Raw genomic sequence first — 12,746 nt, forward strand, 5'->3', positions numbered from 1 at the left:
AGTCAAGTACACAGATATTTGGTGCCACAGGTATAAGCAGTGTCTGAGACATATCCACTGCAAAATTAGGCTGCAGTTGAAAAGAAGGATTGAAATGCTGTCAATCCCTGGCAACAGATTCTAAGCCTAGTCCAGTGCCCTTCCCTGGGCTGGTTCCTATGGAAAAGATCAAGGTTACCAGGCAGATGTTGAAGTAAATTCTTGTGTAAAGATGGGCAGATGAGTCACATTACTGCTTCAGAAAAGAAAAAATTGTAAATAATGCTGCAATGAACATAGAGGTGCATATATTCTTTCAAATTAGTGTTTTGGGTTTCTTTGGATAAATCCCCAGAAGTGGACTTTCTGGGTCATAAGGTAGTTCTGTTTTTAATTTTTTGAGTAGCCTCCATACTGTTTTCCACAGTGGCCGCACCAGTCTGCTTCCCACCAACAGTGCAGAAGGGATTCCTTTTCTCCTCATCCTCACCAACTCTTGTTGTTTGTTGATTTATTAATGATAGCCATTCTGACAGGTGTGAGGTAGTATCTCATTGTGGTTTTAATTTGCATTTCTCTGCCAATTGGTGATGTTGAGCATCTTTTCATGTGTCTATTGGCCATTTGTATGTCCTCTCAGGAGAGTGTCCTTTAAATTGGATTGTTTGTTTTTTTTGGTGCTGAGTAGTATGAGTTCTTTATAAATTTTGGATATTAACCCATTATCAGACATGTTATTAGTGAGTATGTTTTCTCCTTTAGTAGATTGTCTTTTCATTTTTTTTGATGGTTTCCTTTGCTGTGCAAAAACTTCAGCCCAAATGTCCATAAATGGACAAGTTGATAAAAAAGCTGTGGTACAATTCTGCCTGGTGTGGCTCAGTGAGTTGGGCATCAGCCTGCGAACCAAAAGGTTGCTGGTTCCATTCCTGGTCAGGATACATGCCTGGGTCACAGGCCAGGTCCCGTGTTGGAGAGCTAAGCGATGTTTCTCACTCACATTGATGTTTTTCTCCCTCTTCCCCTCTCTCTAAAAATAAATAAATAACATCTCTTTTTTGAAAAAAAGCTGTGGTATATATACAATGGAATATTACTCAACCATAAAAAGAATGGAATCTTAACATTTGTCACAGCATGGATGGACCTAGAGGGTATTATAGTTGGTGAAATATGACCGAGAAAGACATATAACATATGAGTTCACTCATATGTGCAATCTAAAGAACAAAATAATGCCCTGGCTGGCGTAGCTCAGTGGATTGAGTGTGGGCTGCAAACCAAAGTATCGCAGGTTCAATTCCCAGTCAGGGTACATGCCTGGGTTGCAGGCCATGACCCTCAGCAACCACATATTGATGTTTCTCTCTCTCTCTCTCTCTCTCTGTCTCTCTCTTTCTCCCTCCCTTCCCTCTCTGAAAATAAATAAATAAAATCTTTAAAAAAAGAACAAAATAAATAAACAAAATTGGAACAGACTCATAGATACAGAGAACAGACTGATGGTTGCCAGAAGGGGAGGGGGTTTGGGGGACTGGGAGAAAGAGGTGAAGGGATTTGAAGTACAAATTAGTAGTTAACAAAATAGTCATGGGGATATAAAGTACAGCATAGGAAATATCATCAGTAATATTGTGTTAACTATGTATGGTGCTGGTTAGATACTGGAATTACAGAATTATCAAGGGGAACACTATATAAAGTATATTGTGTAACCACTAAGCTGTATGCCTGAAACCAATACAAAATAATATTGAAAGTAAACTGTAATTGAAAAATAAAAAATAAAAGTAAATTTAACCAATAAAAAGAAAGTAATTATCATCACTATGCCTTCAGGCAGGTAAACACAAGTCACTGAGAAACTATGGCCCTCTATAGCTTTGCACTGGGTGCCCTGCAAGGCTGGAAACTAAGAGGTAGATCTGTCAAGAGGACTAGGCCTTTGAGGTTATAGAATAATTCACTGTCAGGCTATGCATGCAATGAATAGGAGTTCTGATGATAGATGTGATTTCAGTGAAGACTGTGTGCATGAGAAACTTCTACTGTTTCTGATAATGGAAGGTGTTTTAGAATGCACACATCTATAATTTACATAGTTGGCACATGGACAAACCCTCTAAATTTGTGGTATCTTTAGTAATTATTATTGCTCAGTTATCATAATTTACCAAGGTAACATCCCTCTCCAACCAGCCATTACCATAACATAAACTGCAGTGTTTGGCTTCAGGGCACCAGCCACAGAAGAGCCTTCTGACGCAGACCTTTAGGAGCTGTCCAATCCAAAAGTTGCAAATAATATCTGCTATTAGACTTTGTAGCATAAAATGAATTTTTCTGGGTATAGTTGAATCCATGTTGCTTGCCTGTCCCCTTGCCCCAAATTGAATCATTGAACTCCCAGGGGGCACATCTTTCTGAGGTTCTGGTATATCCTTTTTATTTCTTCAATGAAGTTTTACCCCTTGGTTAAAAGAGGACCTTGGATTGGCATTTTGATGGTGAAACAGAAATACCTCACACTTCCTGAAACTAACAAACAAATAAACAAGTATCTACACTTCTTTTGTTTTCTTTGTATCATATTATAAATAGTAGTAAACAAAAAAGACAGCCACAAGGAGGACAGTGTCACATAATGGAACAGTAAGAATACATCACTGTCCATAAACAGGTTAGGAAGAAGAAATGGCTGCATTTTTGTCATTTTTGTTTGTTTGGTTGGCCAGTTAGTGGCTCCTAAAGCATCTGTCAAGGCCACATGTGTTTGATTAACACAGACTTTAAGTATATGAATTTGTTGCCCATCCAAGAAAACAGATACCTGATACTCCATAATCTTGAATGATTACAGAGAATAATTAGGTCAATTTTTTGAAATTAATTCAGCAAGGATCTATCAAACCCTTCTGTTGAAGATATTAACTTTTAGGTGCTTCCAGATTTAGAGATGAATATGATTTATTCTGTGTTGCCAAGAAGCTTTCAGTTTAGTGAAGAAAAAATGAAAAAAAAAACCCATAGTAAGTTGAGGCAGGACAAATCAGTGCTCAGTGAATCTGATAGAAATGTGCTATGGGGAGTGCAGAGAAAGAATCCCTTTGAGAGCAAGCCCTGTGTTGTCTTCTCAGACACTCATGTACTAGGGTAAACATTCACAACATCTATGGTAAATGGATGACTTGTTAGATGAAGATGCTCTGGACATAGTGTCCTCACGTGTGAGGAACTGTAGGACTTATCTTCTACCCCTAAAACACGTTTAGCATTATAGATATGAAATTGACCTTCAGTTAATCTATCTAATGCATGGATACGGCAATAGTCCTTTAAAAACTGTATCTGGTTGTTATTATAGGTGAATAAATGGGAAGTAGGTCAAAAAGACTAGCACTGAAAAAATTGATCTATCTAAAGTTTTAACCCATGGGTTTTCTGAGACATGTTAAATTACAGTTTTACTACAATTACATAAATTTTCCCCAAGATTATTACACTAAATTTCAAATTTGTTATGAACCATTTATGACTTTTGAAAACTTAGGAATCATTCTCCCTGAGACGACCTGTTCTTTTAGCAGCATCATTCCCATAAAGGGTCTTCGGGAGCCAGAAGAGCCAGTATTTGCTTTCTTGTTTCTGGCCCGAAGTTCTACTCGTCTTCAACCTTGTTTCAGCTTTTACTCTTGCTTTGTTCCTGCCCCACTTTTTTATTCCACTGCTGTTTCAAATAGACATCTAGTACAATTTCTTGCATTTTGCAAGAATGCTATAAGCAAAGATAAATGTAATACATATGTTGAGAAATAAGTTCTGACTCCCTCGTAAAACACCCATCAACACATTACTTTTGGCTCCCAGAAGCTAAATTAGATGTAGACGTTTACACATTTAAAGGAGGTACTGTCAATAGGAGATATTAGTATATTAATTTAGGACTTCATTTAGCAAACACTGACCACCAACAATGTTTCAGACATTGTTTGTGTTGTGGGTACAAAGTGACACAGGTTTTACTCCTCAAGCACATCGTGTAAGTAGAAGAGGAAAATGCAAGAACAGACAATTGCTATAAAGAGTAAAGATTGTGATAGTTTAACCCCAGATGAAAGGGACTCCTCATCCAGGGGGAGTGAGGGAAGCCTTCCCCATGGAGATGGGATCTGAGCTGAGCCAGACAGTGAGGGTGCTGGAGGCAAAGAGAGTATGTTGTAAAGTTTGGGGCAGGATGGATATCTCTTGTTTGGAGAACTCTCTGTATCCCACAGAACAGAGAGATGGAGGGCGACTCCAGTAAAGAGCAAAAGATGATTTGGGTGAATTAGATAGGGGATGAAACCTTGAAGAGCTTTGGATCTAGGCTGGATTTTATTCTGAAGCCCGTGGACAGACGTGGAGGCCATTTCAGCAGAGTAGGGAGTTTAATCTGATCATGAAGTGAGGAGAGTGGCACAATGGATTCATACCCTGCATCTTTTGACTTGAGTTGGTTTAGAAATGAACACAGTACAAAAGCACTAAGACATGAAGGAGCGGTGTGCCACTGAATAGACACTGGGAAGAAGCAGAATTCTGTCCTTTAGGGAGACACTTGCTAGATTTTGCAACCAGTAAATATAAGAGTTATTACAGTTTGATTTTCTCATTTAAACAATCCCAGTGCACAAACTTTTTTATTTCCTGGGTGATCAAAACTTCCTATTTTAAACATAATCACTTAATTTCTTTTGCTTTCTGGTGATCTTTCAACTATAGGAAACAGACCTCCATAGACCCAGCATAACCCTCAGATACTCTGTCTTTGGGGGTGGTGTAACTAAGACATGATTAAGAGCCTGCCAGGACTTGTGTAACCCATTGATACCTATCTACTTCTGCTAATACATAATAGTGACACTAGGAGAACAAAGTGGAATGTGGGGAACCAGTGCAGTTTCTATCTAGTTTTTCGAGGTTGTGAATTTGGAGACAGTGGAGTATGTTGTGTGAGTGGCTGCATGTGTAGTCATCTGTAAGAAGTTTCATTTGCTAAAAGCAAAGCATCTGATAAATTTTTGCCTTAGTAACGCTTCAGTTACTACTGAAGTAAACAAAGCCTCAGGGTAATTAATAATCTGGATTTAATTCTTACCAAAAAGGAAAGACTCTTAAGAGAAGGAGACCATATTATCTTATAGTTCATAATAGTAAAAGAAGGGATCATAAGTCATAAACATATTCCCTGAATCTAAAAGCAAACAAACAAAAAGCCCAAGCCACACTCTTTTTTTTTAATTCAGAGGAAAAACAAATATAAATCCATAAATGGAGGTTCAATAAGTGACTTAACTTTGTGATGACACTATTTGGCATAGGAGCTACAGAGTTTTTCTCTTTTTTATTTTGGTGGAAATTGGTTCAAAAAGGATGGGAGATTCTAAAAGATGATATTATAGTTGTTTCCAATGGAAAAATATAAAGGAAATACAAATGATTAAAGTATATGAAAAGATCAGAATGACCAATAGCTAAATAAGAATACATATGCAAGTGAGGTAGAAACCAGTAAGCAGTTATTCAGGGGTTAAAGTCCAGAGGAAGCAAAAGTCTCAGTGTTTTAATTGTAAAAGTATTTTCCAAGCAGAATGGTAAAGAAAGTATAAGAGAATAATGATAAGGAAAGTAAAAGCAAGTACCACATTTGTAGTATGGGATGGTGACGAAGACACGGTATTATAAGAACAGTTCTGTCACTAATTAGTTAAGTGGCTCCTAAGTATATTGTTTAGTTTCTCTAGGCCTCTATTTCTCCATCTATAAATAAAAGATTTTTTCAACTATTTATTTTTTAAATTATATTTGTTGATTATGCTATTAACAGTTGTCCTGAATTTCCCCCTTTGCCAACTTCCACCTAGTACTCCTCACTCCCTTAAGCAATTAACCCATTGTTCATGTACATGGGTCATGCATGTAAGTTCTTTGGCTATTCCATTTCCTATACTGTACTTTACATCCCCATGGCTATTCTGTAACTACCTATTTGTATTTCTCAAGCCTCTTACCTCTTCACCCATCCCCCCACATCCTCTCCCGCCTGGCAACCATCAGAATGCTCTCCAAATCCACTATTCTGTCTCTGTTCTTCTCATTTGCTTAGTTTGTTTTTTAGATTCAGTTGTTGCTAGATATGTACTTATTGCCATTTTATTGTTCATAGTTTTGATCTTGTTTTTCTTAAATAAGTCCCTGTAACATTTCATATAATAATGGCTTGGTGATGATGAATTCCTTTAGCTTTACCTTGTCTGGGAAGCACTTTATCTGCCCTTCAATACTAAATGATAGCTTTGCTGGATAAAGTAATCTTGGGTGTAGGCCCTTGCTTTTTATCACTTCGAATAATTCTTGTAAGCCTCATTTTGCCTGCAAAATTTCTTTTGAGAAATCAGCTGACAGTTTTATGTGAACTCCTTTCTAGGTAACACTGCTTTTCTCTTGCTGCTTTTCGGATTCTCTCTTTAACCTTTGGCATTTTAATTATGATGTGTCTTGGAGTGGGCCTCTTTGCATCCATCTTGTTTGGGACTCTCTGTGCCTCTGTGACTTCCATGTTAGTTTCCTTCACCAAATTAAGGAAGTTTTCTTCCATTATTTTTTCAGATAGATTTCCAATTTCTTGCTCTTTCTCTTCTCCTTCTGCAAATGTTGGAACTCTTGAAGTTGTCCCGGAAGCTGCTTATACTATCCCCATTTTTTTTGAGATTCTTTTTTCTTCTTGCTGTTCTGATTGATTATTTTTTGCTTCCTTATGTTTCAAATCATTGATTTCTTGGCTTTGTCCGCTGTACTGTTGTTTCCCTGTAAATTGTTCTTTATTTCAGTTAGCATATCCTTCATTTCTGTCTGGATATTTTTTATGCTGCTGAGGTCCTCATTAAGTTCCTTGAGCATCCTTATAACCAGTGTTTTGAATTCTGCATCTAATAGATTGCTTATCTCCATTTCACTTAGCTCTTTTTCTGAAATTTTTATCTGTTCTTTCATTTGGGCCATGTTTCTTTGTCTCCTCATTTTGGCAGCCTCCTTGTATTTGTTTTTATGTATTAGGTAGAGCTGCTTTGACTTTGTGTCTTGGTAGGTGTCCTGTAGGGTCCAGTGGCACAGCCTCTTTTATCACCCAAGCTGGACACTTGAGATGTGACATTTGTGTGGGTTGTGTACACCCTCCTCTTATAATTGAGCCTTGATTACTGTTGGCCGGTCAGTGGGAGGGATTTACCCAGGTCAGTCAGCTGCAAGGACTAGTTGTGACCACTGATGACCAACCTCCGCCCTCCGTGGAAGATCAGGGGTAGAGAGGTGGTGCTCTAACATGGTCTGTAGCTGCCCACTGGGTGCACAGGCTTGGAGGTTTCTAGTGTGGTGCAAGGCCTGGGTGCAAGGCCCCTCCCAGGGAAGTCAAGTTGTGACTCTAGGCTGGCTGCTGCTAGTGCTTGGCCTGGGTCTCACCGAGGCCAGCTGTTGCTTGTTTGAGAAGATTTAGGAAGTTGTGGAACATGAGCCAAGACCAGCCATTCATATGGAAAAGCAACTTGAGTGAGCCGGTAAGTTGGGTGGGGTGGCATCTCTGGGGATCCCCAAGGTAGGGCTAGGGGATCTCCAGTGTTAGTCAGGTTGATGAAGTCTGCTTGCCAGCTCTGTGGTTCTGTGGGGGGAGAGTACAGAAAAGGGGCAATGGCCTCTGCTCTCCTCAATGCCAGACACTTCAGTTTTTTCTTGTAGGCCACTGGTGCCTTTCAAGCTGCTACCCCAGTACTGGAGCTCAGAGGGAGTGAGCCTGAGTAGGTGAGTCTGTGTGTGGATTCTTTAAGAGGAAAGTGCTTGGGGATCTAGAAGTTTCTTCCACTAACTCAATCCCCATTGCTTTTTGTAGCCAGAAGTTGTGGGTACTTATCCTCCTGGCACTGGAACTCTGGAGTGGGATGGCCTGGTATGTGCCTGGGACTCCTCACTCCTAAGATATCACTCCTGAATTTTTATCCACGTGGGTGTGAGACCAGCCTGTTCTGCATCTACACCTCTCCTACCAGTCTGGATGGATGTAGTTTCTTTAATTCCATATTTGTCAGACTTCCAATCAACTTGGTTTCTGACAGTTCTGAGTGATGGTTGTTCTATATTTTAGTTGTAATTTTGATGTGGTTGGGTCATAGCCATATCTAATAACATTGCTATCTTCACCGGAAGTTCTCCAAAAAGATTTTTGAGGACAACCTTCATAGTTATGTGCTCTTGTCCAATTCTTTGATCTACCTTGTAGTAATACTAGTTGGAGAAGAAGGTAATGTGTTATGCAGTGATAAAAACATGCAACTATTTATTCCTATTTTTGATGCCCCCTCAATGCTTTTGATTCTATTTTTAAAGAATTTACCCTGGCTGGCGTAGCTCAGTGGATTCAGTGTGGGCTGGGAACCAAAGTGTCCCAGGTTCGATTCCCAGCCAGGGTACATTCCTGGGTTGCAGGCCATAACCCCCAGCAACCGCACATTGATGTCTCTCTCTCTCTCTCTCTCTCTGTCCCCCCCTTCCTTCCCTCCCTAAAAATAAATAAATAAAATCTTTAAAAAAAAGAATTTAAATAAGTTAATCCCAACAAAATTCTAGAAGTAATGATTATGTGGTTTATCAACATGTAGTGAAGAAAGAAGTGATTAAAGACCCAACATGGATTTACAAAGGAAATTTTGCCAAATAAAAACAGATGATATAGTGGGTGTGAAACCATTTGAAGTCTATAAAATAGTATTTAAATGTTTTTATTAATGTAAATAGCCATTTTTCTTCATATTTCTGAATTAAAGGAATGCTACAGAAGTATAGTTGACCCTGAACACACAGGTTTCACCTGCATCAGTCCACTTATATGCAGATTTTTTTGCAATAAATATATGCAGGGTTGTTTTTTTTTTCCCAGTAAATATGCAGTTGACCCTCCATGTCCCAGGGTTTTGCATCTGTAGTTTCAACCAGCCTTGGATCAAAAATGGTTTTTCGATCCCTCAAATGCAGAGAGCTGACTCTACACATTGTTTTTATGCCATTTTATGTAAGGGAGTTGAGTAGATTTTCTACAGATTTTGGTATATGCACAGGTTCTGGAATCAATCCTCCATGCATACTGAGGAACTACCATTTTTAAGTTTTGAAGAAGTCAAAGCTTACACCATAATTTTTGGCTGCATTGGGGATCCATGTCCCTAACCTTCCCATTTGTTCAAGGGTCAATGGTATTTATATCTTTATTAAATAAAGCATTTGATAATGTTTTTCATGCTATCCTTTTTGTAATATAAAGCAATGTGGTCATAATACCTATTATACTATTAATTAATTGTATAATTTAATGATATAATATAATAAAGAGCTGCATGTGTATTATTGCAGACCATTGCAAATTTAGGGAGGTCTCTTGAATACGATTCCTGAATTTGGGGGGGAGGGTATTGCTATGGTCATTATTTTTTAAAAATGAGACAACATGACATGGTTAAAAATCATGTATTCTGGGGACAACTTATATTTGTGCTAAATATATGATATTGGTGTATTTTTTAACTATTGTATGCCTCACTTTCCTCATCTCTGAAACAGAGCTAACAGTAGGTCCTATCTCATAGGGCTGCTTTGAAGATTAAAAACATAATGTGAGTAAGTGATTAACACCAGTGCCTGGCACTTAAGCACTTGAAAAATGTTACCAGGAATTTTGATGATAATAGTGATCATATGAGGAAGAAGGTCATATGTTTATGAAGTGTATGGAGCAAATCTGTGAATGGTAGCTTGAGTTAGAATGGTAGATGGGATGATACGATTAAGATTTAATGGTTTGGATTTTATTTTAAGATTTAAAATTTAATGGAGTCAAGTGGGAAACCCTGCTTATAGTTTCCAAAGTTTTCATGGCTTAAGTAAAAGAGAAAAGACATGGATTTGGCTGTAGTCAATTTGAATAGAATATGGGAGGTTTTGTTGACTATACAGTTGTTGGAACAAAGGAGTTCTAGTTGCTCAATTCCAGGGCCATCCAAGTCAGTATTCAGAGAAGTGTAGGGCTGTAGCTCCTCAGACTGTACTTTCACTTGAGCTCTGTACTGGCCAGGTTTCAGGGATTTAGAGGGTTATGTCCACTTCTAATTCTCATATTTTGAAATCACCCATGGCTCTGTAACAAAAATAAGTGAGAGGTTCTGAAGAATATGTCATTGAGGAATGAGAATTATTTATTACAGAGAAAATTAGGTTTAGAGAAGATGTTTTAACTTTCTTAATATTTGAAAGCCTGACTTGAGAAGTAACCAGATTCTATTTTGTTATAGAAGGCAAAACTAGTAAATAATTTTTAGATAAGGACTTGTAATGAGAGTAGAGGGAGCCAGAATGATAAAAGACAAGTAAAATGTTATGGAAGTTAGATTGGAGAGAAGACACCTTCAGGTGGCACAGGATTGTAGGTTTTTTATATTTTAATTTTTTATTGAAATACAAGTTGTATGTAGTGGCATGTACAAATCTTAAATGTGGAGCTGGATGACTTTTCACTTATGTATACCCCTTTGTGATGACCACCCAGGATCATAGAACTTTCCATCATCTCAGAAGGTTACCTCAGACTTCTTTCTGGTCAAAAAAATGCCCTTCAACCCAGAAGTAACAATTTTTCTGGCATCTATCACCATATCTTAGTTTTACAAACTTCATGTAACCAGATTAAACACAACATGCACCTCTTGACTCAGCAATTTCATTTCCAGTTACATATCCAAGAAAAATAACGGTTTTTTTTTCATAAAAAAAAAGCTGACACAAGAATGGTCACAATAGCTTTATTTATAATAGCTTCAAAATGGAAAACAGTCCAAATAGCCACTAGCAAGAGAATAAGCATATTGTAGTAAATCCACACAATGAAATACTACTGAGCAATAAACAGAAGTGAAGTGCTGATACATGATGCAACATGGAAGGAACATCATGCCAAGTGAAAGAATCTGGATGCAAAACAGTATATGCTCTAAGATTACTATTGTATGAAGTTCAAGATTGTAGATTTTAGAGAGAAACTCATGACAATTTGGTTTTGCATCCCTAAGACATTTGGAGAATGTTCTTCCCTTTTCAGAAAAGGACTTGTATGAAACACAAGATGGCAAAGAAGTGGAAGGACAAATAAACTAGTACCAGTAGTTCAGCTCTGCTTATGAAGTGTATGGAGCAAATCTGTGAATGGTAGCTTGAGTCAGAATGGTAGATGGGATGATACGATTAAGATTTAATGGTTTGGATTTTATTTTAAGATTTAAAATTTAATGGAGTCAAGTGGGAAACCCTGCTTATAGTTTCCAACGTTTTCATGGCTTAAGTAAAAGAGAAAAGACATGGATTTGGCTGTAATCAATTTGAATTTATTTAGCATTTCTTGTTTCTGCAGTGAGTAATGGAATCATACAATACTTCATTCTTTTCTTTTCTCTCCTCCTTGGATTCTAATTACTAAGAGGACTTCCTGGTAATAATAGCAGCTACATGCCACCTATAAAAGACAGAATGGCACTGCACAGTATCTATTCATACAAAATTAGACTTAGAATGATTTTGATAGTCTTTTCCTCTGAATAACATTTCTGAACATATTACAAGTAATATTGGAAAGCAGCTGATTTGTTTTTATTTCCTGCTCAAAACTTTTTGATTTCAAATAATTTTTTATTTTCCAATTACTGTTGACTTACAATATTATATGAATTTCAGGTGTACAACCCAGTTATTAGACATATAACAATAAATAATCACCTGATAAATCTGTTACCTACCTGACACCACACATAGTTATTACAGTATTAATTACTATATTCCCTATGCTATACTTTATATCCCCGTGACTATTTCATAACTACCAGTTTGTGCTTAGACCTTCACCTTTTTCACCCAACTCCCCTACCCCCCACCCATCTGGCAACTGTAAAAATGTTCTCTGTATCTATGAGTCTATTTCTGTTCTGCTAGTTTGTCTATTTTGGTTTTTAGACTCTACATGTAAGTGAAATCATATGGCATTTATCTTTCTCTGTCTGGATTATTTCACCTAGCATAGCACCTTCTAGATTCATCCATGTTATTGCAAATGGCAAGTTTTCATTCTTTTTATGGCTGAGTCACATTCCATTGTGTATATGCACCTCTTCTTCTTCATCTGTTCACCTATCTATCAATACTTAGGTTGCTTCCATATCTTGGCTAATGAAAATAATGCTGCAAGGAACATATGACTGCATACGTCTTTTTAATTTAGTGTTTAGGGTTTGGGGTTTTTTTTTTTTTTCTGATAAATACCCAGAAGTGGAATTGTCAGATCCTTCTTTGTCTCTTGTTATATAGCCTTTATTTTAGAGTCTTTTTTGTCTGGTATAAGTACTGCTTCCCCAACTTTTTGTTTGTTGTTTTTTTTGTTTCCATTTTCATTAAATGTCATTTTTCATTTCTTTACTTTCAGTCTCTGTCCATCTGTATCTTTCCATCTGTAGCAAGTCTCTTGCAGACAGTATACATAAGGATCTTGTTATTCACTCAGCCTCCCTTCATATATCTTTCGATTAGAGCATTTAATCCATTTGCCTTTAAAGTAATTGTTGGTAGATATGTACTTATTGACATTTTATCATTCATGTTTTTGATCCTCTGTTCTTCTTGAAAAAGACTTTAACATTTCTTATAAT

The 12,746-nt window shown here is 37.4% G+C and overlaps 1 protein-coding gene across 1 annotated transcript in view; it reads left to right on the top strand.

The window, feature by feature from the left end:
- The window catches only part of ST7 (suppression of tumorigenicity 7), a 317,157-nt gene that overhangs the window by 258,050 nt on the left and 46,361 nt on the right, over positions 1–12,746 (top strand).

The sequence above is a fragment of the Phyllostomus discolor genome, chromosome 10, assembly GCF_004126475.2.
Source record: "Phyllostomus discolor isolate MPI-MPIP mPhyDis1 chromosome 10, mPhyDis1.pri.v3, whole genome shotgun sequence".
Taxonomy (NCBI): Eukaryota; Metazoa; Chordata; class Mammalia; order Chiroptera; family Phyllostomidae; genus Phyllostomus; species Phyllostomus discolor.